The 27827-nt window shown below is 44.5% G+C and overlaps 1 long non-coding RNA gene across 1 annotated transcript in view; it reads left to right on the top strand.

Moving 5' to 3' along the window:
- The window catches only part of LOC121133172, a 47970-nt gene extending 23800 nt beyond the window's left edge, over positions 1–24170 (top strand). The window contains exons 2-3 of the long non-coding RNA XR_005869944.1: positions 22924–23136; positions 23521–24170. This is a non-coding gene — a long non-coding RNA (uncharacterized LOC121133172). The remainder of the gene's footprint in view (positions 1–22923; positions 23137–23520) is intronic.
- Positions 24171–27827: the final 3657 nt, after the last annotated feature.

The following is a 27827-nucleotide window of genomic DNA, read 5'->3' as shown; positions in this document are numbered from 1 at the left end:
CAGCATTCCTTCAGCTTGTGTTTTTTTTTAATTGTCTCTATTTCAGCTTTCAAACATTGCACTATTTGAATTGTTTCTTGCAATTTTTGGTTTGTCTTTTCTTCTATTTCTTTAAAGGATTTTCTCATTTCCTCTTTTCAGGTCTCTATCATCATCATGAAGTTGTTTTAAGGTTGTTCTCTTCTGCTTCATCTGTGTTGGGATGTTCAGGTCTTGCTGGTGTAGAGTCTCTAGATTCTGGTGACATCATATTGGCTTTTCTGTTGTTGAATGTGTTCCTATATAGTCATCTTCCCACCCCTTCTTCCAGTGGGTACAGGTGGGGTCTCTCCCTTTCTTCGTGGGTAATAGGTCCAAGGTTCTCTTCCAGTGGGTGCAAGCAGGTACAGTACTCTGGTGGGTCTCAAGGTGGATGCAGGCAGGTATGAGGTACTCCCTCTCCTCTTCCCTGAGTGGGAGCAGGAGTAGACCAGCACTCTCAGCAGGCTCCTGGTTGCTTGGTCCTCCAGGGATGAGTCAACCTGGCTGCAGACCCCAGGCCAGGAGATTCCAGAGAGGGCAAAAGGAAGGAAGTTGGCTCACCTATGTCCTCTGCCCTGAGTGGGGGTGGGAGTAGACTAGCCAAATATGACAACTTTTAATCTCAGAGAATCCTAATTAGGTTGCAATTTTATTCTCATTTTATCAACAAGGAATGTGAGCATTGTGAAAAAATACTTGTCCAGAGCCAACAATCTTGACAATCAGTACAGTGGAACATATCCAGGCTGGTTTCACTCCACTCTGTTGTTTTTCCCAGCATGCTCTGGTACAAGAGATGTACTGTGTCTTAGTCCAAGTGTGTAGATTGCACTCTTGAAGATGCTTCTGGCCAGTACAAAGGTGCTTCCAGGGTAGTACAAGATGGTGGTACACTTTAAAGAATGAAGAGTTGGGCAGAAGAAATTATGTCCAAGAGGAGAGGGGCATGAGAGAGCAAAGTTCCAGAAGGTAAGAATTAGCTCTGTGTGACTGACAGTTCTGAGAGGAATGTTAATGGGCCAAGCTGGAAACCACTTCAAAAGTTCCTCCATTGGTGGGTTGGTGACAGATCAGGAAGGAGTTTAAGCAGAGAGTGACATAGCAGCTGAGAATTTTAAGACTCTTATTTGGACAGCAGTGTGAGCAAGTCAGCCAGGACAAGACTGGAATTAAGAGGCTAATCAAGGGCTAATCCAGGGCTGGCCGCAGCCATGGGGCAGAGGTTGGTAAAGTGAGAGGGAAAGATTTACCTTGGTAGCTGTTGTGGAAAAAACATTAGATGGAGCTGGACACCTGGGTTAGGGGGCTAAAATGACAAACATTCGGACAGCTCGTTACCTGATATCATTCATGAGATAGGGGCAAAGGCAAGGTATCAGTTTGTGGGTCAGGAGCAGTAAGTTCTTTAGAGGCTGATCACCAAGGACAAAGAAATCCAACTTAGCTCTTTTACCTCATTGTTCTTGCCTAGCTTGTTAGCCTATGAAAACACACAGTGATGTCAGAGAAAATGATACTTGTCAGTAAGAGTTCCATGTGGTTTTCATTTTAGTAAAGTTTATCGTTTCCATTGTAAGATGACAAATCAGCATAAAATTAAAATAATACAGACAAGACCCATTTCAGAGGGGGGAGGGAGGCAGAGAGGGAGGGAGAGCTTGGGAGGTGGGCAGGGCCCTTTTAAAAGGGAATAGGTACAGGTAGTGCTCTTAGTGGCTGCAGCTGAGATGTATCCTGTCAGAACTTCAAGGGCAGGTCAGTATAGACACCTAAATACTAACAGTTGTGAGTCACCTAATGTGGGTGCTAATAACTGAAATCAGGTTTTCTGGTAAAGTAACAAGCACTCTTAACCACCAAGCCATCTCTCTATCCCCATTTCCCATTTATAACTGTTAAAAATGACACTGCAACAAAGCAATTACAACTTAAATTTTCTAATTAACTGTTGACTTTTTCATGGTACAGTTTGATTAGTAAGTCAAGTTTGGGTACATTTTATTGTTAAAACATGATTATGCAAAAAAAGAGTTGTTTTTAAAATGATCTAAAAGAAATATCTGGTGTTTTCTTTCATTTGAGGGTATGAGGACAAACTGATATATGTGCATGCTGGAGGGAAATAATTCTAAAGAAAATTAGCGTGGCTATTACAAAGGAAGTATGGAAATTATCTGTGTGTTGAGTCACTCGGTTTTCATCAAGGACAGGGACTACATTTCTTAATGGGATTCCTTTGCTTTAATGACTTTTCAATGTTTCCCAAGGGAGCATAAACATGCTGTCAGCTCTCCAGAATGAAATAGGGATTGATCAATCTTGTAAATAAGTGCAACTGTAGTTAAACCCACCTTCCTGTTTTACTGTGTACGATGAACCTTGCATACATCTTTTAAATTCTTTTCTTGATTTAGAAACAAGTACTGGGGATAGGAAGTGTATTATAGACTATCTTTTTGCCCGATCGTTACCCTCTTCTTTGTAATTCTACAGACCACACTCTGTGCTAGTGTCTGCCCTGTTTGTCCTTGCCCAGCTTCCAAGAGTCAAGCATTAAAACTGCTTCTTCCCCAGTGGAGATGTATGTATTTATTTTTATGAGCATGAGTGTTTTGCCTACCTGTATGGCTGTGCACCAAATGAGTGCCTGTGGAGGTCAGAAGAGGGCATTGGATCCCCTACAACAAAGTTAAGAATGGCTGTGAATCGCCAGGAATTAAATCTGAGTCCTCTGGAAGAGGGCCCAGTGTTCTTAACTGCTGAGCCATCTCTCTAGCCTCCTGTACATTTCTTGGAAGAGGTGACAAGGTTTCTAGTTTGTCTGGATAAAGTTAGATTTTGATGCCAGCAGGAAAAGGATATAAGAGGCCAGGGCTGAGGGGGTTATCTCCAGCACACAGTTGGACATAGAGATTTTCCCAGTGTTCAGGCAAACACCAGCACTTATGAACTCTGTGACATTTTGGCTGGATGTAGACACATCTTACTAGTCTCAATTAGACTGCAAGTATTTTCTCTCTAAAATAGAACAAATAGCAAGTGTAAGCTAACCTCCCATATAAAAAGGATGGTATACTAGGTACAAAGTAAAGGAGAAAGTAGGGAAAGGGGTTTACAATAAACATGCGTTAGAGGCAGACACTTATACTTATGTTTAGCATCACAGTGAATGTGACAGCTGCAACGGCTGACTGTTTATCAACACAAAAGAATGGTGTATTAGTGACTCAAATTATAACTGAACTGGTGTCACTATTGGAAATATCATCTCCACTCTGAGTTATGCATGAGACAACATCTGTGGTAGCTCCATTCCTAGAGAACTTTGTGCATTCAAAGTCCTTCAAAAATACTTTGGGGCTGGGCAGTGGCAGCACACGCCTTTAATCCCAGCACCCAGGAGTCAGAAAAAGGAAGATCTCTGTGAGTTCAAGGCCTGGTCAACATAGTGGTTCCAGACGGCCAGGGCTACACAGAGAAACCCTGTCTCAAAAAACAAAATAAACAAAGAAAATACTTTAGGTTTTGTGTGTAAATTAAAGATCGGCTCTAGGTTCAGGTTATTATAAACATGTTCTTCACCTGCATAAATGACACTCAAAACTTGTCTCTAACCTAAGATAGCTTTTTGTTTGCAGGTTTAAGCTGAATGTTATTGAGCATGTCTAGTTTCCTGATTCATTCACTGTTAGAGCCAAACTCACCTATACAGTTTTTAACAGTGGTCAGGACGAGCTCTTTCCCCATTCCTGGCCTCTTTTTCAAAGAGTCGAAAATAAGAGAGCATAACTATTTGTAAGGGAAGAATTTTATTTGGAGGAAAACAGTAGTACAGTCTATAGAGGGATACACTGTCAAGATTGACATCTGACCCAAGCCTACACCCTTATAGTTCAGGCTCTCTTTTTATGCAGCCTAAAGAAGAGAGGGGCTACCTACAGGAAGGAAGAGCTGCTTAATAAGTGCCACAGTTTGTGTGGTTCTCTATTTGATTTACAGATTAGGTCATATATTCACTTTCCTACGGTATGTGTCCTTTCCCACAATGCATCTGATTTTAATTATGCATGCCCAATTATACATAGGCAAAAAATGATAAACGGGGTCTCTCTAAAAGATTAATAAAACACACAATGCCTTACTATGCATGCACTCAAAACCAATTCAAGCCAGATTGGCCCATCCATTCTTCATACCTGGGTAAGAAACATGCTAATAGAAACTGCCTGTATTTGGTTGTTACGAGTAGTGGGAAAAGTTATACAGTTGAGCTGGGTGGTGGTGGCAGCCTTTAATCCCAGCACTTGGGAGGCGGAGGCAGGTGGATCTCAGTGAGTTCAAGGCCAGCTTGGTCTACAGAGTGAGTTCCAGGACAGCCAGGGCAGTTACACAGAGAAACCCTGTCTGGAACGCCCCCTACAAAGATATATTGTTGCTCAAATGTGAGAGTTTATATAAATGATGCAGGTGGGAGGCTTAGGGGTTCTGCAGTTGCTAGTGGAATTGTTTGGCGTGAGGTACATGCATTGTTCATGCAGGTGAAGGAACAAGGCTGCCAAGTGCAATATTAAAAAGAGGGAGACAATGCATAGACCAAACCACATGGGGTCCCAAGCCAAACCATCTCCTACGTTTGCCTGCCTCAAAATATAAAGAGTCCCCTTGTGCAGGTCTTTATCTTCATCTCAATTGCAGTTCTCAGCAGATACCGATACTTTAAAAAATTAACATGTGTCTGTTATAGCTTCTTTAGTTGCACATATTTGAGTTGAGTTATTTAAACTATTGAATGTTTTTTTTCTTATTTCACCTTTTCCTTATTTACTTTAAATATACATTTAAAAACACTCCTGAAGTTTATTTAATTAATGGTTTATGGCTTTATCTCATTTAAATATATGCTGTTTCATTACAACATGCTTTTATTAATTAATTAAATTTGTTCTTTCATCACTTCATATATATATTATATATATAATATATATGATCTAATTATTCTCGCCCCTCCCCTTTTATCTGCCTGCCATCCCTATCAACTCCCATTCCCAAGTCTTTTCTTCCCACTCCTGTCTTTTTGTTTTGTTTTATGACCCACAGAGTTTAACCAGGACCATCTATGTGACCATGAGTTTGGAACTATCAGTTGGAGTCTGGTGGGTTCACCAATGGGTATGCAACAGAATAAATGACAACCTGACACCCAAAATCTATCAGTAGCTAATAGTTTAGCAGAAAGGAGTAGGGTCCCATGAGCCCTTTCTTCATTCATGACTGACTGTTCGAAGGACCAGTCTTGTATAGGCCCAGTACAGGTGACTTCAGCTGTTATGATTGAGTTCATGATTGCAAAGGCTGTCACAGTCCTTCTTCCTGTCTTCCTGCTTTTCTGAGATATTCCCTTAGCTCTAGAGAGGATGATTTGAGTGCCAGATTTAGGGCTGAGCTTTTAACTGTCATTTATTCTCAGTGCCTTGAGCCGCTGTCTCTGACCTTTGTTGATTTAGCCTCTGGGGTTGAGAGTTATCTCTTGACTTTTAAAGGATATTTCTATTGTGCTTTTAAGTATATACATAACAAAGTTTCCAGTTCTAATTATTTTTAAGTGTATATTTCGGCAGCATTAAACATTCATATTGTTATTAACTGGTGCTGGCATTCATCTCCAGAACACTTTCATCTTTGAAATTATATATTCTATTTTGGAGTTTTGCTGGGTCTTCTCAGTGGCAGCTATCTTGAGTATTAATCTGTCTCTTGACTCTAATTAGTTCATATTTGTGGCTTAATGTTTCTCATTTTTGATCAAGCTGGCTATGCTCTGATGTTTGTCTGTGCCATCTGTTCCTCTGCCCCTAGCCCTGTGATCCCCATAACTACTGCAGCGGCAGGCCTGACCTACCATAGCTTTGCCTATATGGTTGGGTTAAGCGACTCATGGCCACTTGCCTTTCTTGAAAATTCATTTTTCTTCTCTGAGTACATCATCTCATATTCATTTTGGCTTTTTTGACCTTCTCACCTACAAACTTCCATTCCTGCTTTACCTGTTTTCACCGGTCTGTCTAGAATCCTACCTTGTTAGGTGCATATTGGCTAGAGGAGGTAACTTGGCAAAGCATCAAGAGCACTGGACCTGGTATGAGAGAATGATGAGTATCGTTCTCTCTTGCGCTGAATAACTGAATGTGTGAGCGGTCACTCTTTAGGCTCCATTGCCTCATTTAAAAAAATGAGAGGGCTGGAACAGGCAATTACCAGTTTAAAAAGCACAAACTTGTGGGGACAGGATGGAGCCCTGAATGAGTGTGCTTTGTAGACATGAGCATGTTATGTCAAGGACCCATGAGAATAGCAAGGCCTTCCCCTGGCCTGAGTATGGATGCCGACCGAATCTGCAGAAAGTGTCAAGCACAGGTTCCTCTCCAGGATGGCTGTACCCGAGACTGAGAACCTCTACTCAGGGCAGCCAGTCAGCATCATTTGGATGTATTTAATAGAAGAACTGGGTGTCTGGGCTGCTGGTACATCTCCACCAGAGCACACCACACCCTCAATTCCAGCTCTTCTGTTCCTTTATTACCTGTTGCCCTAGTCAAGTTGATTCCAAAGCCATGTGGGTCAAGACACAAATCTGTGGTCTGCGGATGTGGCTCAGCTCAGAGCACTTGCAGAGTGTGCAGGAAGCCTTGTAGTGGATCCCCAGCCTCAAGCATTGTATTAAACTAGGTGTGGGTCCAAAGGGATGGGTCAGTGCTTAAAAACACTTCCTGCACAAACTTGATGACCTGGGTCCCTAGATCCCAAGGTGGAAGGAGAGAACAGACTCCTAAAAGTTGTCCTCTGACTTCCACAAATGTGTCAAGGCACCACATGCACCTATACTCATACACATCATTATCACACCCGCACAATAGTAACAAATAAAATAAAACAAAAAAGAGCAAAGCAAAACGGATCATGGTGGTCCAGAGCTGTAGTCCCAAGGGAGGTGGAAGCAGGAGGGTCAGAAACTCAAGGTCATTCTTAGCTATATAAAGACTTCCAGGCCAGCCTGGGTCCCTTGAGACCTTGTCTCAACGACAATAACAAAACAAGCCTCTCATCAAGTTTGTAAATTAATTTTTGTGAGAGAAAACATCTATTTGTAGAACTTTGCAAAGTATCAAATGTAAGTGAAAAAAATCACAAAAAGTATAAGGCATTTCTACAAAGATATTGCTGTAGTAAAAGATGCTTCTTACATAATTGATATTCTGAAGCTATGACCCTGGTTAGCTCAACTTCCAACACGGGTGTGGTTTGCTGATCGCCTAGAGATAGTGGTGTTGGCTGAATGAATGTTGTCAAAGAGTTACGCAAGTACACAGTTCACAAGTATTCAGGGCAGAGTAACTCTCAGGTAGTAGACCATGATTTAGAAGGCCATACTGAAGTCTAGGGCACCAGTGAGGTGTGCTGTGGATTTACTATGGCTGCTGTGAGAATATAAGTTTGTTTTATGGTCCATCAGGGACTTTATCTGCAAAAGTCAGCCTGGCAGTGATACTTCCCTATGAAAAGAGACAACACCCACAGGAGCTACGATAGGAGCCCTGAGGAGTCATATATTATCAGGTATCAGATGCTCCGCTGCCGTTTACCAAACCCTTCGAATGTGTCAGGCTAGGGGTCAGAGGGCACGACTGAGCCAATGCTGTACTAGCATGAAAGACAGAAGGTGTGCTGTGTGCTGTGTAACGCGTTGCATGGTCTGATGCATTGAAGAATAGCTACTGGCTTCCATAGTTTTGATTTTGATTCTATTAAAGCCACACAGGCAAATTCTTAATAAGTTATGTTTGGGGTATGGATTAAATATTTAAACAAGACATGATGCCAGTTTTAATATGCCTAATTTGAAATTTTTAAGTATTGTTAGTCTGCTTTAGAAAAGAAAATTTCTAAGTGCATAAGTTTTTCAAGCTCTTACACGAATTAAACATTTTAAAAACATGAAAAGAGATGTACATCGGGTGGATGCCCTTTACTTTTCTAAGCTTCCGTTCTATCAAGGCTGGCATGACAGCAACAGATCAACATTGTTGCTCTACACTAAGACGTAAGTTCCCATGGTGCTGACACCCCTGCTAGATTGTCACATACCCCTGACAACCCTGCCACGTCCGCCCTGTGGATGAAGCAGATGTTATAATGACAGTGAAACACTTATGAATGAGAGGGGAGGAAACAAAGGTTTTGCAGTGTGCCGTCTCCCTCACCTCTGGCTTGGCTTGTTGGTCATTGCATATCCGACTGGGTTTCTCCCAGGATTTGCGTGTAGCTTTTGAATGGACTCTGACCAGCCTGGGTCTGGCAAACATGGCTCTGGCAGGCCTTGCCCTTCTCCCCCATTCCCTCTGCCTTGCTAAAACTGTTAGATTACATTCCTAAAGCTGGCCACCAAGGGCTATTCCTTTATTTGGCCAATTCCTCCTCCTGAGTCTGACTACCAAGGTCCAGCTATCAAAGTATTGAAGTCTAGCAATCAAAAGCCCCCTTTGACTCACCTAATTAACATGCACAATTAAAATCAAACACCTTACCTTAACTGGGGGGTTTCCCCCTTTACCTTTAAACTGACCTTTTCCTATGGGCCACATCTGTCTCCCCTCTATCCAGAGGCCGTCCTTTGTCCTCTCCCGGGGACAAATATCCCTGCCCCCTCTCTCTTGTTCCCTTCTCCTTCTCCCTCATCCTCTATGTCCTATCTTTTTCTCTTGCTCCCTACTGTTTGTGTCCCTGGAGCAAATAAAGAACAATTTTGGGTGTTGGCCCTCACTTTCCATCTTGGTTGAAACAGGGTCTCGTACTGTCTATCAGTCCAACTGGCCCCCAAATGTCTGGGGACTTTCTTATTTCCAACTTTCATCTTGCTGTAAGATCTCCAGGCTTATAGATGTGTGGCTGTTGTCATGGGCTCTGGTGATTCAAATGCTTACTCACCAATCTATCTCCCTAGCCCTTGGGCTTGTTTTTAAAAGCAGAACCCACGGTCCAGAGAGATGGCTCAGCCATTAAAGGCTAGGCTGAAACCCAAAAATTAATGCGGAGGTCATGCTGCTTTTTTGAGAAAGGATAGAATTAACACTTAGCAGAAAAGTAAGTTCTGTTTTAGAAGTGAAGCTCTCTGCTTCAGAGACGTCTGAGCCACGGATAATTACTGCCGTCCTTGGAGTGAGAGCTCAGCCAACCTGGCACCTTTTCTTTTATGGAGAAAAATGCCAGTAGCTATTGTCTAAATGTAGGTCAGTCACACGGATGTTTAGCACTAAATCCTAATGTCTTCAGGCCTACAGAGAAATGTCACTTTTGCATGACCTCCCCAAAATCAGTATGAAAGTGCCATGATGTTGAGGTGAAAACTAGAGCGTGCATGCAAAGACAGAGGACTATGGCGAATATTCCACTCAGTGTCCCAGTGAGACTTACTGGCACTCCTCAGGATTTTGTGCCACCCACGTTTCATTTACGATAGTCTGGGATTCCAATTTCTTTTATGTCTTACTATACTGGTAGCTTGCTTTGAACAAAAATAGCATTTTCCCCATCTGAACAGCATAGGCAACTTCCTCTTTTGTCCTGCCCTTTGCAGCTGACACTACTCTGTATATACAAATTAGCAAACACGCTGAGGACGTGTTTTGTGTTCTGATAGTGGGACTCTTTCAGTGAGTGCCTGGTGGATTCACCCCTTTTCAAACAAACAGACAGACAGCAGATCCTACCTTCCTAAAGACTATTCGTACAAACAGTACAGGACACCAGCATTCTACAAATAGCATAGAGAGAGTGTTATGTGTAGGAGTCACTGGTCCATCTGTCTTCACATTGTCAGATAGAGGCCTTTTCTGCAATAGGGGTCTGAGCTGGAGCTACAAATTCGGCCTTGGCTTGATCCTTGGCCTTTGCTTGGAAGAGCTTGTAACCTTTGGCCATGTAGCAACATCTGATTCACAAGCTTGGGGTGGGGCAAAATCAAGTCAGTGGAGCTTCCAGTTGGGCCCCTTTGTCAGCTTGGGTTGAGCTTGCTTAGGCTTCCTGGGGACCTCGCTGGCCTCGGCATGTGGGGTGTACCCGCTCCTTCACATTGTGTGCCTGCATCTTCCGCCCTTTGGGCTTCTTGGCAAAGTGCATGCTCCCGGGGAACTTGGGCTTGACCCTCTCAAGAGCCTCATATATCTGTGACCAGGTTTCTTGTGACACTCCTATGCCACTTTCAGAACTAGCCGTGTGTAGTGCACTTCTTCGACTTGACTATGTCTACATGGTAACCCCAAGCTCCCCAAGTGCCTGGGACAGAAGAGAAAGAAAAAGCCCTTCACTCTCTTAAACATGTGGAAACATCATCTTTAAGGCCAACAGGCCTTATGTCCACCCTGTCCTCTTAGAAACTGAGACATAACAGAGTCATTTACAGTGTAGTGTAATGTAGTAATTAAAGGATTAATGTATTAATTAAAGCTTTTGTTCTGCTGTTGGGGCATTTGGTTAAATAGCAAACAATATAATTTGAGAGAAGACATGGCAATATGGAGTTCCAATAAAATAACAAAAGTGATAAAACCTGTCCTCTCCTTTCTATAAAATCAGCTTACCGTGTTGTTACTTTAATTCTGGGATTCTAATAACTGATAAACGTACTCAGACACTACATAAAATGTAACTGTACTGTGGTGTAGATTTGCTCTGAAATGAATATATTGGTGATAATGGTCATTAAGCATTTAATTAAGAATAATTTTTGCTGTTTCTTTTAACTTAGAACAGCATTTCTGTAGCAATTTTGAAGGCTTGGATTTCTTTGAAACATCTGTCTGGGGAAATTCGGTCTAATTTCTCTTTTATTTCTTTCTTGTAAAAAATCCCACTAGCAAGCAAGTACATTCAAAACTGTTCCATTGGTCGTATAACTGTGTTTTATAAAAATATCCTTGAGTGTTTCCCGTTTGTCCCACAGGCTGCATGCAGCTGTGGGTGTCTCAATGGCACACCAGAGTGAGGGGGACTGGAAAATTAGTGAGAACCAACTGCAGAGGGATCCCTGGCGTGTGTTTCCAGTAGCACTGGAGACCAGGGGTAAGGGTCAAGCTTCGTCTATTTTGCTCTGACCCTTGCCTGGGAGACATTATGAGAAGTGCAGAGACACACAGGAACCTACATAAAACTGTAGCAGAAGTTAGCAGTCATAAAATACTCATTGATGACAAAAATCACTGTTTATGAAGGGCTGTTGGTAATAATCCCTGCAAAGTTACCCACTCCAAATTTAACTTTGTCTTATTTCCTGAGGACCTTCTGGTCATGCCAGTTCAGTGCCATGATAAAGACACAAGAACACGGTGACATTCTGGGCGGGAGATCAGTTCAAGTTTCCTGTTAAAATTGTCTTTCCTTAGCAGTTTGGGGGGTCTAGGGGCACTGCGGGGGTGGGGGAGGACACTGCTGGAGACATAATCAAGGGCCTCTCCCTTCAGTGCAAGCACTGTACCTCCCGGCTATGCCCCACGCCCTGCCGACTTTTCCCTTAACTCACAAGACAGCTTGGCATGGCCTCCTTCCTCGTCACTTCTCCCAGCTTGTCTGCTCACCTCTCGCCTCTTACCCAGGCTTGGAGGGAAATTTGACTCTTACAATTCCAGCAGCAGGTTGAGTACTCAGCACACGCCAGGCACCGTGCTGACCATATTCGGTAGTAATCGCACTGAATCTCTACATGATTGTAAGATTCTCCATCTCGCTTTCCACGGAAGCAAGCTGGGGTACAGGAAGTTTCCTTAACACTGAGCAGATTGCACAGATGTTAAGTGGAAAGCTGAGGTTCTTCCCCGAGTCTGTCTCACGTGCTGTTCACGTTTCTCATCACTGCATGGAGCAGACTTGCCCTTGTCTGTCCTTAGACGTGGTCTTTGTTTATGGTGCTCTATGACGCAGCGCTAGCCTCTGATATGTGTCACTTGTGGGATTTTATGCTTGGGACCTAGTGCCGTATGCTCTACACTCAAACAATACTCTCAAAACCAAATACATGGAAAAATATCCAATTTTTGTGTATATGGGTATTGTGCCTCAATGTATGTATGTGTACCATGTGCATGCCTGATACCTGTGGATATCAGAAAAGTGTCCCCTAGAGAGGGGAGCTACAGGTGGCAGTGAGCCACTGTGTGAGTGCTGGGAACTGAACCTGGGGCATGTGCAAGAGGCAGCACTTTTAACCACTGAGCCATCTCTCCAGCCTCTCACAGCCGTTTTGCAGGGCATTTCTGTGCACAAGAAGTCGCTTGAAACCAGGGTTTCCCAAGGAGATGAAAGCTGTCAGAGCAACACTCCGATATGGACTGCTACTGAAATGTGAAAAGCTCGGGTGTCTTCCACTTCTATTACCAGTTGGGCTTTGGCCTCTGGGTGCCTCAGAAATTCTTCACCCTCATTTAAATTCCAAGGGAGTGGTGGCCCATCCTCATTCTGCTCATAGCTGTCTCCCTCTGGGTAATGCTCCCTCACCAGCACCAAGAGTGGACAGCTGTGGGGCCCCTCTGAGGAGGGACTTGCATGTCCCCAGACAGGACTTGCTCTCATCCTCTGCAGCAGACCCACTGTCTGCATTCCAAACTGGGGGAGGGCGGAGTGGCTCGGACACTCTGTACCCTGAAATAGGGAGCGGTTTTGAAAAGTGACCTCAGCTATTAGACCAAAGACCCAGACTTCCACACTCACCTTCAGCGTGTGTAGTAGAGATGACTTTCTTCTCCACCGCACTGTTCATCTTATTAGTATCCAGAGTGGCTTGACTCTCCAGTATCATTCATTACAGGCCTTGGCGTCTCAACGCTTTTGTCTGTGGATCCAGAGAGTAATTGGGGCTGAGGCAAGAGATGCCAACGCTGTCTGTCTGTCTTTCAGCATTTCCTTGTAGCAGGTTCTGTTCTCTGTTCTGATCTCCTCCCTAACATATGCTTCTCCTTGTTTTCCACTGCAGAATTTAGAATACGCTGTGCGTGACTTTGGCTAGGAGCCCTTTTAAAATATAACTAAAGATAACGGGATCTAATGTGCATCCGGTTGGACCATTGTGAGCCCAGGATAGGGGCAAACGTGGTCACTGATCTCATGTGGAGCACGTGATGCTCACTGGTGGAGAACGGGGAAAGCGGACGCGAGATCGTTTCCTCCTGTGTGAACCTTCCAGAATCATGTCTCGGTGGCTATATCTCTCACCACGAATTCCTTCGTTTATTGAATTCAAAATTTCTCATGCTGGCATTCAGAGAAATGTTGCTGAGTATACTCTGTAAAGTGCTTACTATTCAAATACATTTGAGTAATGGAGGAGTTAAATGGAGCTAAGTGGGGTTTTTTTTGTTTGTTTTTTGTTTTGTTTTTTGTGGCAACTGCCTAGAGACTTTATCATGGTGTGTCTATTGTAACTGTTCACAAAGGGTTCCATCGTGTGCAGCATTTCCTAGTTATTTGACCACAAGACTGTTTTTTTTTTTGCCATAGTAAGTCTATTAATAGCTGCTAGTACAGGGTTCCAACCACTGTAGTGCAGGAACAAGGAAAACCTTTGTCAAATGCTTTGACTGTTCTTGTCAAAAAATGCATGTATTACCCAGGAAGGGATGCAATTGACCACTGATACATGGGTCACCGATGCAATTGACCACTGATACATGGATCACCCAGGAAGGGATGCAATTGACCACTGATACATGGATCACCCAGGAAGGGATGCAATTGACCACTGATACATGGATCACCCAGGAAGGGATGCAATTGACCACTGATACATGGATCACCCAGGAAGGGATGCAATTGACCACTGGTACATGGGTCACCCAGGAAGGGATGCGATTGGCCACCATTATCCAAGAACAAGCTGGCTGAACTCAGTCGTCTAATCTCACTTGGGAAGACCTGAGAACAGCTTCAAGCTCCCTCTGTTTTCACTGTGAACTCCTGTTCTGTTGTTACTATGTTCCTGTGACTAATTATGACCCCCCACTTCTCTTTCTGCCCCCTCTAACTTGTGAACCTCACAGGGCTATGGGGGCCTCGGCGATGACACAGCCATAGGCACCCTCCCACTGCTAAGTCCCTCCGGAAGACACTGTAAGAAGCCCTGTCTATTGCAGACTTTCTCCAGTTTAAAAGGAGGAAAGTGTCCTTCCAACCCGAGGGACACTAATCCTGACCTAAATCTTCTCATAGTTTTGCCACTGCTGAAAAATGTGACCTTAATCAAATATACTCTCAATACAGTGCAGGCTGTGAGTCAAAAAGGGTCAATGTTTAAGGCTGTTGCAAGATAACCTGTTCTGGTGTGTGTGTGTGTGTATGTGTGTGTGTGTGTGTGTGTGTGTGTGTGTGTGTGTGTGTGTTGTGTACAGGTGGAGGTCAGAGGTCAAGTCCCGAGTATCTTCCCTTGCTCTCCACCTAATTTTTTGAGATAGAATTTCGCAGTGAACGCAGCACTCACAGATTGCTTGGCAAGCTCTGGGGATCAGCACCCACCTCCCTTGCGCTAGGGTTACAGGATCCTGTCTGTGACCCTGCCTCCCCTGGATCTGAACTCAGGATTTCACACTTTAGTGACAGGCCCTTGGTGAACTGAGCCATCTCTCCAGCCCTTCTGGGCAGCTTTAAAGAGGCAGAATCTTGGTGGCAGTGGCTTGGATTTTGTGGAAATCTTTTCAGTTGTCAGTGAAGGTGGGACTCCTCAACAGGACCTTGAGATGCCATGACAGGCCATCAGGATGTAACTTGGGGCTCTTTGAGGTGCCAGCTCTGGGATCACAAACTTTGCAATGCACACTTAGCAAACTGCCAAATGAACAGTTGGAACTGAGTCATTTAAGATCTTTTGTGTATGGGGTGTCCTGTGTACACAGATCTTTGGGTTTAAAAGGCAATGTCACGTATCTTATCCAAACTTGTTCTTCAGAGCACTGTTGTGTTTCTATAAAGTACACAGGGGCTCCCTCACACCTTCCCCCATTACCATTTCCTGTAAGTGTGATATGCTTGTTACAACTGATGAGTCAAGCTTTTTTTTTTTTTTTTTTGGTTTTTCGAGACAGGGTTTCTCTGTATTGTTTTGGAAGCTGTCCTGGAACTCACTCTGGAGACCAGGCTGGCCTTGAACTCACAGAGATCTGCCTGCCTCTGCTTTCCCAGTGCTGGGATTGAAGGTGTAAGCCACCAATGCTCAGTTTGATGAGTCAAGCTTGATGCATTGTTTTTAGATAAAAATCCATAGTCTATAGTTAAGAAGGGAAGTTCATGGAATGGTAAAATAGAAGGTAATGGTGGGAAAATATGATCAAAATCAATTATATATGTGTGTGAAAATATAATGAAACCTACTATTATGTTTAAATAATATATGCTAACAAAACACACTCTACAGTCTAGGTTAGTCTTTTCTCTTCTGTATTACTCTATGGGTCTTGACAGGTGTGGATGCCAGTGTCAGTAGTATCATTTGGAATACTTTTCTTGCCCCCAGATACTGAGTGCTTCACCTGTTCGTCCCCTATTGACCTGCTTTTCTATCGCTATAGTTTTTCATGGTATCATAAAGTTGGCCAAGCTGATTTTGATCCTTGTGACAACCCTGTAGCTAGACAAGTTTCATTGACCTCATGACAGTGAGCAGAAGTGATGTGTCTGTCCCACAGAAGAAAGTGCCTCCAGCCAGGATCCAGATAGACACTAGGTGACGTTGTCAACACCTGCCAATCCCAGAAAGTGCTAATTGTTGAGGAGACCAATGACAAGCTCCCAGGACCCATCTGACCTTGGCATTGCACTTTCTAATAGTGGCAGGAAGACTGCCCATCTTCAAAGGAAATGGGATGTCTGATATCGGCCAGATGAGGTCCACAGGCGACTTCAGAGGAGGTGGGTCTGGTGCCCTGTCATTAAGTCCCTGCCTGACTCAGAGAGTTTTACTGAGTCATCCTGTTTGTCCTCTCTGTTGCTTTTTATGGGCTTCCCAGTTGCTGACATTTTGGTCACACAACCAGCCTTGCCCAAAGCAGTCTCTCAGGGGGAGCTGAGAATAGATAGGGTGACAGGTGCTAAGGGAGAGTCATTTTAAAAGAATATTTAGTAGCTGATTCTTTTTTAAACTGCCACATGCTTAAAATACAAGTATCCCAAAAGAAAATCCCAGATGCTTTTAGTAGAGCACTTTAGAATGTTAAGACTTCCTGGGAGCGCCGGCGAGGCAGAGGCAATGGTCAGGGTTATTGACGTTGTTGAGACAAGTTCTGGAAATGAGGAAATGACAATGCAAAGGCTAACTGCAGCCACATATTTATCATCAGAAATAGATAACAATGACTTCCTCAGACACCATGTTTCTCTGAGTTTATTTTTCATCGAAAGCAATAACAGCAAACCTCCCCGAGACCGAGGGAAGAAGGCATAATTCAAGAAAGATGAATGAAGGCGTGTGTAGGGCCGAGGGAAACATCCCAGAGCTAGCAATATTGGGAGCCATTGACAAGCTCAGGCCTGCAGAAGGGAAGAAATGGGCAGCTGCTAGAACCTGGAGAAGACTCATTAGCAGAAGGCTGCTTGACTCAGAGGGGTCCTTAGATGGGAGAAAGCAGCCATTGGTCACCCATGGGGGTGAGGATGGTAACGCCCACTTTCTCTTCTCTTTCATTCTCTCACTTATGGCTAATGCTTCTGCTGGATCAAACTCCAAATAGGACTGAGACCAAGAAAACTCATGGTGTGATCCATGAAGGTCAGTGTCTTAGGCAACAGGGTCAGCCGGGTAGTGAGCAGTTACTGAGGGCTACACAGCAAATATCTTCAATGTTAGGGACACAAACTGTGCTCATGCAATAGGCTTCTAAGACACTACCAGAAGATTTTGTTGGACTCTTTCTTAAGCCTATACTACTACTAAAATGATTATTCATGAGGGAATTAAATATTATGATGAAACTTATTTAGCATACAGCTTTAAATTCATGCATTTGTGAATATTTAGAAGTGCCTTTTTATGGTGTACCTCTCCTCAGTCTCCTCTTGACAATTATTCCCAGGAGGCAAGACAAGGGTGGCCCATGTGAAAGCTGAGCACGTAGCCACACGGCTCAATGATAGGGATTATTGTGTAAACATCGCAGAATATACTTACACAAACTAAGACAGCTTCAATGAGACCGCTGGTGTGCATGTCGTCCGTTACTGATTGAAATCATTAAGCAGTGTGTGACTAAATCCAAGGGAAAATCTGAACAGACCTCCTAGCGTGGCTTGCTTTCATTTATATGGCTTTAATTTAAAATTAGGAGTTCATACAGATGAGCAGTATATGTTATTGGTCTCTCATACTAGCTTTGGTGTAGATGACCCCTCTGGTTCCTAGGTAACTATGATTATAGCTTGTCTAGGTTACTTTGCAGGACTTGGAGGTTGCTTTTGCTGAAACTACTGGCTTTGTTAGGGTTTGTGCAGGTGTCTTATAGGTGGCCTTTAGTTGTTAGAGAGCCCAAAACTATCCTTACACTATATGTAAACTGTTAGTGTGTTTAGATTATTAATTACTTTATCTCCCTCCAATCACCTTTCCCTGTGAGGAAGGAAGTAGACACCCTACTTCATTCTAGAAATATCTTATTGCTATCCGAGGGAGAGGGATTAAGCCTTCCATTGAACACTTGGTTGCTTGTGAATAAACTTTCTCTTTTGTGTTGTGAAACATGTCATTTTGGTGATTGGCATACTACTCGGCAGTCAAAACTATACTTACTGGTTTGGTAAGAACTGTATGTGCACAGCGTAGTTAAAAAGAAAACAGTGGATATGGGGAGAGGTGGCTCAGTGGTTAAGAACACTGGCTGTTCTGGTTCGGGTTTTTGTTCCCAGCACCCCCATGGCGCCTCACAAGTGTCTGTAATTCTAGAGCCTGGAGTTCCAGTGCCCTCTTCTGGCCCTTGTGGGCACTGCTACACATACAAACATGCAGCAAAATCATATATGCAGAACAAAAATAAATAAATACTTAGAAAACCATTAACTATTTGAACTAATAAAGAAAGTGTTCCACTATTCACTTAGATTTAGTTTACATTTATCCATTAGTTCATTCACCAAACACACAGAGCCTCTGCTTGGTGACTGTGGAAGGTCTGCAATAACCTGTCTTTCTAGGAACATGTGCCGTCTTCCACCAGCTGCATAGACAGGACTGAGGACAGGTGGGAGTAAGTGTCTCTCTGGAGTGATCAGACTTGTAAAAGAAGCGAGGGAGTCATGGGGTGGGGGAGGGTGAGAAATGACTTGCTCCAAATTCTGGAGGCTTCTTGGAGGAACAGCAGGGGGAGAGCGTCATGAGCATTAGGAGATCTGAATAAATCTTACTCTCATAGGGACTTGAGGTCCGCTGCAAGAAATGTCGATTTCATTTTGATGGTAATTTCTTCTGTAGAGAGAGTCAGGGCAGTTACACTGGCTAAAAAGAGTTTAATTATTGATAAATGACAGCCTGCTTCAAGTTCACTCAGGAGATTTATTTAAGAGGCAGATCTCACAATCTTCTACTCAGAAAATTCTGAGTCTGCAAGGCTTAGGAATCTACATTTTGGAATTAAGCCTGAGAATGACCATTTAAATAGTTAGCACCACCCCCTAGTGGTAAACATTTGAAATTGCAGATGAAGCAAATTTACTGCAAATATTTTGTTGAGCTTTTCATATATATATATATACACATACATATATACATATATACATACATATGTGTGTGTTAGGGGTAAAACAGCAACATTTCACATTTATAAGAATACTGCTAGCTAAGTAAAGCTAGCACTAAGGGGTGGAATCTTCTAATCCAGTTATTATCTGGAGACAGCTCTCAGAAATATTAATGTGAAAACGTGAACCTGGTAAATAGTAATTAATTGGTTATCATGATGTCAGAGCACAGTGTTAGCTTTGAAATCACAGCCCAGTTGCTTATTAGGGTGCTATGAGATTACTGTACTTGTGACAGTACAGGCAAGATCAAAAGATACAGACTTTTCCTAAATGTCATGTAAGGTCCACACTGGCTTCTACAGTTGAACTCAAACCAGCAATGACAAAAGAGCAGCTTGGTCCCCAGGGGTGTATACTTCCCTAACGAGGCTAGAGCAAGTTCTTGTTAGAATTCGAGTAGTTTGTCATTTAGGGTTGACCATGTCTCCTCCAGAGCTCCAGGAGGAAGCAGCTCTCCTACACCACCCCAGCTGTTCTGCGTTTCCTCAAGCTCAGCTATCTTCATTCTTTGGATTTGCCTTAGTGCAACCAGGGTCAGCCCAGTGTTTGAAAGCCCTCGCTGGCCAAGGGGAAGACAGGGGGCCGAGCTCTATCTGGGAGTACATACAGTTTCTACAACCAGTCCCCCGCTCTCACCCCGTGGCTTCCCTCCTTCAGCACAGCCCCCTTTTGAATTAGAAAATTATCTAGTCCAAATCGCTTTCATTCCAGATGAGGAGGCAGCTGTCGCAGGAAATCGCTGAGCTTCCAACCACCGGACAGCTGTCTGTCTAGAGCTAACGCCAGCACCACTTGGGATGGGCCAATAGGACCCCCAGACCAACTTCTTTTCTGATATCATCTTTCTGTTTGTTCTCCCTCCTCCCTCCAAACGGACCTACAACTCCTTCCCACCCCGGTTTTTTGTTTGTTTGTTTGTTTTGCTTTGTTTTTGTTTCTTCCAATCTCTGTTCCCAGTCTCATCTTGGCCAGCTGTTTAATTCATGAAAAAATGAGCAGAATCATATTATTTAAAGATAAACCCAAATGAAACTTCAGCGGTTAAACCTTCACTAAATTGTGCATTGTTTATTCGTGTTACCTCCTCTTGATTTATTTTTGTGGGTTAAGTCTCTGGTAGGAGGTGGGAAAAAGGGGCTTATTTGTTGCAATCCGAAGGAGACTGGGAAGGAGGAAACAGAAAACAAAAGAAGTGAGCTGAAGGATCGCGTAATTAACGAGGGGAACACGAACCGCGAATCTGGACATGTCTACATGTAGTTTTCCATTTAGAAACAAACCCGGTGCTGCAGCTTGTAGTGTGTTTGCGAACAGTTTCCTCTGGACTCGCCCGCCCTTGGGCGCAAGCGCTCTGCCAGAGACGCTAGCCTGCCCTCTAGCGGTGGCTGAGGACACGCACTCGTATCCTAGTGCCCGGTGTGGAGCTTGGCTGTCTTGGGAGAGATGCTCAGAAAACTCATTCTGAGAGGGAACTTGTGAGCAACTCTCCTGTAAATGCAGTAGATGGAGACACACACTGAAAAACTGGATCCTTCCGAGCCTCGCTTCCATCTGCTCTGAGAAACCGTTGGGCCCGCAGAATTACTGAAGATTTTGAATTTAGTGTATGTGTGATGTTTCATGTGTCCTACCTTCTCTGATTTATATAAAACAAACAGAAAACCTAACATATGAAGATTTTAAGTACAGACGATAACTAAATCTGCTGACCTTTTATACGACTAATATGTATAGAACTCTTTAGCCTAGGTAGAGACAGGTGTACAAAGGTTAGAAAGACCCGGACCCCGTTGGAAACTGCCCTCTGAGGAAGGAGTCCATATTTGCACGGTTAAAACACATGGCTGAGGTACAACCACAGAGGGGAAGTGTGTCCCTACATTCCATATAAGGCTTATCACAAAGGTCTTTTATATTGTACATTAGTAAGTGCATGTATATTCTGTTGTCTGGGTAGAATTCTGTAACACAATGGTCTTCTGTGGCTTGCAACAAAGACCTTCCTGCAGAATAGGACAGGGTTCAGAAAGGCTAAGTAATTTGCCCTAGTTAACGCAGCAAAGATATGTCAACACTGGGACTCAAATTCAGCTTTCTGGCTTTACGTCACTTCAGTTAACTTTGTATTAACTGGTGTACATTGAGGGTCTACCCGCACCAGCTTTGAGATGCTAAGACAAGACGGCCATTACTGGCTACAGGGTTAGGGTCCTGCAGAGAACGAGACTGTGAAGAAATAATTGCACTGTACCCTGATAGATTCAGGGGTGGACATATTCGGACTTTACCTCTGGAGCCCAGCAGAGGTGCCTCCCTGCTAATCGACTGTGACTGAATTGATCAGGAGTTTGTAACTTGGACTAAGGTAGTGGTATTTAAATGTATAGATCTAATATAGGTGCCTGCCCAGGAGGGAAGGCCACTCATGGATCTAGATGTGCCACAAAGTAGAGCGCTCTCCCTATACGCATGTGCTGTATCCCCTTATAAAAGGCAAGACTTCTCAAGCCATCCCCCACTTCCTGTCTCACTCAGAGGCCGCCTGTGCAACTCCCCCCAGTAAACCTCCCACGTGAGCTCTGTTGCATGATGTAACTTTGTGGTGCCTCTTGGCTCCAACCCACCAAGGTCGCCTTCTGTCGTTAAACTACTACACCCAGGAGCTCCAGAACTGAAGTGGGAAGCAAGCAAGCGTGTGTGATAGCTCATGTTTGGTATCCCAGCACTTGAGAGATAGAGGGGTTCAAGATCATGTTCAGCTACATAGAACGCTGGAGGTCAGCCAGGGCTACAAGAGACACCATAGCAAAAAACAAAAGCAAAATGAAACAAAAGAATTAGATAAGAAATATAAGTGGAGGATTCAGTCCAAGATGGAACCCCAGGGGCTTCAGAGCTGCTCCAAGGAGCCCGAAAGAACTCACGGAGGCTCCAACGGAGGCGTGGTGGCTAAGGAGGAGTCTGCAGAGCCCGCAGTATCTCCGGAACGGCCGAAGGATGCTTTTAAAAAGTGGTCTCCTGAAACTGAAAGCAAAGGAGAGGCGAAGGCTATGGCAGTGGTATGGGAACAGAGAACATGTTGCTGAGTTGGCCTGCTCCTTGCCGCCCAATGGCAGGGGAGAGCCAGGGGGCTGGCTCTTGCGGCTGCACGCCTTGTGGGGGAGGGGGACGGTGCTGTAAGCAGGATGGTCATACCCAGTGCCAGTGAGCTGCTGGGGTGGCAGACACGGAGGGCAGAGAGGTGTGCAGAGCCTGGAGCGCTGTGGATCCTGCCTCTGGACGCACTGCCCAGCCATAAGATCACCTTGACTCTGGGCAACAACAGGATGGCTGATCCTGTTGTCTTGGCGATAATCCAGTATTGATGGTGATTCAGAAACCAGAAACCTTGAATCACACCGATGACTGTTGCATGTTATGCTGTTTGGGCAAAAAAACCCCCAAAAAACCAAAAAACCAAAAAAACAAACAAACAACAACAAAAAAACAACCAACCAACCAAACAAACAAAAAACCTGTGTGACACACTGCAGTTTGCAATGCCACTTCAATGAATAAATGTGTGTGATGGAGAGACGGGAAGGTGGGAGCGTGCCTGGAGATCACTGGGCGAGCATCTTTTTTTTTTTTTTTTTTTTTTTTTTTTGGTTTTACGAGACAGGGTTTCTCTGTATTGTTTTGGAGGCTGTCTGTCCAGCCCGGCCTCGAACTCACAGAGATCCGCCTGCCTCTGCCTCCCGAGTGCTGGGATTAAAGGCGTGCGCCACCACCGCCCAGCCTGGGTGAGCATCTTGTTGTGTATAGGGCTGTCAGGGTGGTGTGCGGCAGCCTGGAGCTGTCACAGGCTCTGGCGCCACACTCGATGCTCAGCCACTCGATTGCCCTGGCTCTGAACAATGACAGGATGTCCAAGATGCAGAATGGCTGCTTTCTGTGTTGACCCTCTTCGAAAGACCTCCGAGGTCAGTGCCACCGGAGGCCATGTTGGTGTCTGTGGTCTGTACTACAGTCAGGGGTTGTGCTTGTGTCTGTGGCTGTCGAAGCAGGCTGTGCTGATGCCTGTGGTCTGTGTGGCCATCGCAGGTCATGTAGAGAGGACCGTGGTCTGTGCTGCTGCCCAAACGCCCTGTTGGTGTCCGTGGTCTGTTCTGCCTCCGAAAATGATGTGAAGTTCACGATCCATGCTGCCTGTGGCTGTTACCGGCAAGGAAGCTTCTTTTGCAGTGGTGTAGTTGACAACGAGAGACATTGGAGTCTTCTGTGACAATCTTGCTTCTCTCAAGCCCACCTCAAAATGTAAGGACGAGGTGAGGGGTGGAGGCAGGGGGACACGGGACACGACAGTCCGGAGAGGAAGCTATTGAAGGGAGCCCCTAAAAGCTGCGGTAAAGAGGCTGAAGTGCAGCTCTCCACAGTTGATGGCTTCAGGTGTGGGTGGGGTGAGGAAGGGTCAGTTACCTCTAAGGGACTGGCCACTGGGAGTTTGACCATGCTCCTATGGTTATACGGGCAACCCAAATTGGACTTGGTGTATTCTTTTTTTCTTTTTGGGTAGGTGGGCACAAGGATGGGAGGGTGGTCCTGGGAGGAATGGGAAGCGAGTGTGATGGGGTGTGTTGTATGAAATTCCCAACTAATCCATAAAAATATTATGTTGGGATAAAAATAATAACGGTGCAGGGAGCAGCTGAACCGGAAAGGAGGACGTGCAGAGGGGAACCAGTGTGGACTGTGGGTGTGGCACTCTCACTCAGAGCTGCTGGCTGTCACTCCCGTACGGATGCTGCAGGGTGCCACGGAGCAAGAGAGAGGCCGCCCCCATGGACCTGGCGCTTCCTCATGGCTGCTCTCCCTCACAGCCACCTACCTCATCTGAGACTGTGAGCCTGGTCCTTACCCCAGAAAGCCTTGCTCAGGGCTTTCTAATGGAGCCTTCACAGGAGGAGGGGCCAGCAGGGCGAGAGGTGTCCTCGGGAGTCAAAGTCCCCGAGGACGCTGCAGTCCTTCCTTGTGGTCCCAGCTCTGAGTAAGCACGGTGCCTGAGCTTTAGTATCGGGTTCTCCTCCCAGAACAGGGACCGCAGAGATTCTGTCTCCAGGACCTGGCTTAGAGGAACGGGGGACAGGACCTTCCCTTCCTTGGAGGTTCCCAGTCCTGAAATTCTGCGGCTCTGAGCATCTGGTGTGGCCTTTGCTGACGGCCCATCCATACCCCCGGGGTGTCCATAGCTTTAGCTAGTCAGGGGATAGTACAAAACTACAGGATAAATACATAAACCTTGGTGGGCTGTCCTTATCAGTGGTGTAGGGAGGGGAGAGGATTTAAAAATAAAAAAGCTTTTTAAAATATTTATTTTATTTTATTAACATTTTGCCTGCATGTATATATGTGTACCACTTTTATGCCTGGTACACAAGGAGGTCAGAAGAGAGCATCAGATTCCCTGGAGCTGGGGTTACAGATGGCTGTGAGTCACTACGTGGGTGCCAGGGACTAAACCAGGGTCCCCTGCAAGAACAGGAAGTGTTCCTAATTGCTGAGCCATCTCTCTAGCCCTGAAAGCTAGATTTTGGTGGGGGGTGATTATCAGATACATTTAATAATACCGCATTGTAAATGGTGGTAAGTGTACAGCGACGGTCCATGTTCCCATCTAACATAGCTTCCTTAAGTTTAGCCGACATGATTCATCCCAAGTGGATTCAGAGGGTGGATAGTGATGGCCATGGGTGGGTGCAGGACTGGAGCCTTCCCAAGCTTTCCTGCTTTATCAGCCCTCCTGATTTTATAAAGGACGAGGGTCATTCGCCCATTCCTACCCACCTTTCCTGGTACACCCGGTAGGGTTTCATGGGGACCCCCAGACAATCTTAATAAGGTTTTGACACACCTCAGCAGGACCAAGGCCATAGACCACACCAGATCCCACCACCAACTGGGAAAGGTCACTGAGCACTGAGAGATTTTTTATAATCCTGTGTGTGTGTGTGTGTGTGTGTGTGTGTGTGTGTGTGTGTGTATGTGTGTATAAGCCTACTTTTCCTGCGCTGGCGTATTTAAATAACTTTCTTTGTGCTCACTTTCATAAACACCTAGCAACCCTGTGATTCTACTATGAAACGGTACTCAAAGGAATACACACTTTTCCCTTTAATGATAATTAAAATGCTGTTTCTATATGAAAATAAACCTTGATCTAATAGAAGTGTTATCCAAAATCTACATGTAATTTAGTAACAAAACACAAACTTTCTTCCTGGATATGGGCACCAGACCATCTGGATTCGCTTTTCTCTGCCCTAAAGGGAATATCGGAAGTACTCAGTTAAGCTCTTGCCTCAACTTCTTTGTGTGGTCCAGATTCTTCCCAGTATACACCCATACACATCCACGTACTGACTAGTGAGGGGACACTTGCTGAAAAATCTGCCTGAACAACTTTTTCAAAAAGATTTATTTATTAATTAAACATTTTTACTTTATGTGTATGGGTGTTTTATTTGTATGTATGTCTGCCCATCGTATGCATGCAGTGCCTGTGGAGGCCAGTAGAGGGCGCCAGATCTCCTGAAACTGGAGTTGTAGATGATTGTTAGCCACGATGTGGGTGTCGGGATTAAAACTGGAGAAGAGCAGGCAGTGCTCTTAACTAATGAGCCATCTCCCCCAGCTCCAATTGTGTGTGTGTGTGTGTGTGTGTGTGTGCAAACATTGTAGGACATTTTTACACTCACAGTAGATCACTCTCCATACAATAAAGACAGATGTAGACATGACAGTTAAGAAAAAAACCATTTAGTTATTTTCTTTATCATATGTATATGTGTGTGGCCTGCTTGTCTGAATGTGTGCCACATGAATGCAGGTAACTAAGGAGCCTGAAGAGGGTGCTGGTTCTCCTGGAACTGTTCACCAGTATTGTGAGCCACCCGATGTGAGTGCTGGGAACTGAATCTGCGACCTCCACAAGAGCATCAAGTGTTTATAACTGCCGCGGCATCTCTAAAATCCCCACAACAGGAAACTCCTGTATGAAGTTTTAGGGCCAGAACCCAGAGCTTTGAACACTGTAGGCAAGAGCTCTACCACTGCGCTGTACCCCTAACCCTTAAGGAGTCATGACAGCCACTGTTTGCTTTCTTTTTCAAGACAGGGTCTTACGATGTGACTCTGGTGTCCTAGACTCATGTAGACCAGACTGGCATTGAACTCACAGAGATCAGCCTTCCTTTGCCTCCTGCATGCTGAGACCGAAGGTGTGCACCACTATACCCTGCTAGTTGTGAGTTTTGACAAGAATATTTGATTTTTCAGTCAAGGTTTAATCTTAGTTGCACATTTTTCATTGGGTTTTTGCCTTTGTCTGTTTTATTTTGTTATCAATGCAAAGTGCGTTTATTTTTATTTTATTATGAGTTTTTCAGTGCCAAGGATGGAACCCAGGACATTATACATGTTCAGCAAATGCTTTACCCTGAGTCCATCCCAGCCCTCTTTTTACTTTTTATTTTAAGAAGGGGTATCACTAAACAATTCAGGCTGGATTTCCCTTTCCTGGTAGCTGGGATTACAGACCTACACTGCTGGGCCCAATTTACAATGTGGCTTCTAAGCCTCACAAGCAAGACTCTTCAGTCTCTCTTTTGCTTTCTTGATAATATCAAATTTACCACATAATTTCAGCGAGTTCAAATGATTTCTGCTATAACCAACCGGACTCCCTCCACTGCCCTGGTGGCCAGCTCAACATATACTTGAAGTCAAAATGTCAATATCTGAATATGTGTTTTCCAGAATGAAAAATAGCCTTAGCATGCCCTCAGGAAGGCATGGGTTCATATGGGTAATAATTTGGGTGGGGATAGGAGGTTTTAAGAACAGAGGACAGGAGAGGACATGAAAGGAATGGGGTGGGGTGGGGCAGGAGGGAGGCTGTGGCATGGGGTCATTGGCATGACTCCCTGAGGGGCAGACACAGGCAATGCATGAGGATGAGGGTTTATAGATAATGGAATGTGCTTTATCTGGAGTGATACCACCTCCATTGTCTGGAACGTATCCACAGACTAAGACGCTGCTGGAAGTATGGGTGAAGATTGAAAGGGACAGGATGGGCGGCCCACCTTCAGAGTCTTGCAGCACAGCGTGACTACAGGCTATCAGCATTCTGTTTTGAATGGTATTACAATACAAATGTCCATCTTTTGCTTTAGTGGAGAGGGGTGTAGACACACACACACACACACACACACACACAGAGGCAGACAGACGGGAGTGGGGCGGGGGTTGGGGGGGATAATATCTGATGGTGCCACTCGCTTGCTGCTGGTGAGTTGGTCCCCGTGGCCCATTCTGACTCACCAGGGATTCTTGTTTGTGGGTGTTGGGGGATGGGAAGGAAGCTGATAGACTGAATGAAGGAGGAGAGTAGCCTGTGAACTGAGCAAGAATTGGAAACACAATTGTTAGAATCATGCGTTGCTTTCTATCGGTGGTGTGATAATATGTACTTAACATATTCTAGAAATATTAAAATCTAGTCAAAAATGGTCAGTAGCCAGTGCTATTTCACTACAGTTGCTGGGTAATACCTAAAGGCTGGGTGCAGGTTGGCCATCGCTTCTGAGTATTCATTCAAAGGAAGAAAGAAGGAAGGAAAAAGAAAAGAGAATGAAAAGAGAATAAAAATAACCAATAAAATCAAACACTTCTAGAATGGGTTTATTGTCAAATAATTCCCTGAGGGAAATGATTTTCTAAAAAGTAAAAGCCCACATTCCCCCCTTTCCTTATCCCCTTTTCCTTTCATTCCGCATAAAAATCTGTTAATTTTATATTAAAAACAAAATATATTTCCTTTCCTTGAGTACTCTATAATCATATAGGAATATATATCATCTCCTCCCTATAATTTTGAGAATATTTTTGAAGATGGTGACATAGTCTGACTCTTTACGAACAAAACAATTCAATTTAGAAGTCACTGA

The sequence above is a fragment of the Mesocricetus auratus genome, unplaced genomic scaffold (genome assembly GCF_017639785.1).
Source record: "Mesocricetus auratus isolate SY011 unplaced genomic scaffold, BCM_Maur_2.0 Super-Scaffold_100020, whole genome shotgun sequence".
In the NCBI taxonomy this organism is placed as follows: domain Eukaryota; kingdom Metazoa; phylum Chordata; class Mammalia; order Rodentia; family Cricetidae; genus Mesocricetus; species Mesocricetus auratus.
The sequence above is the reverse complement of the archived record's forward strand: the minus strand, read 5'-3'. Positions and strand labels throughout refer to the sequence as shown.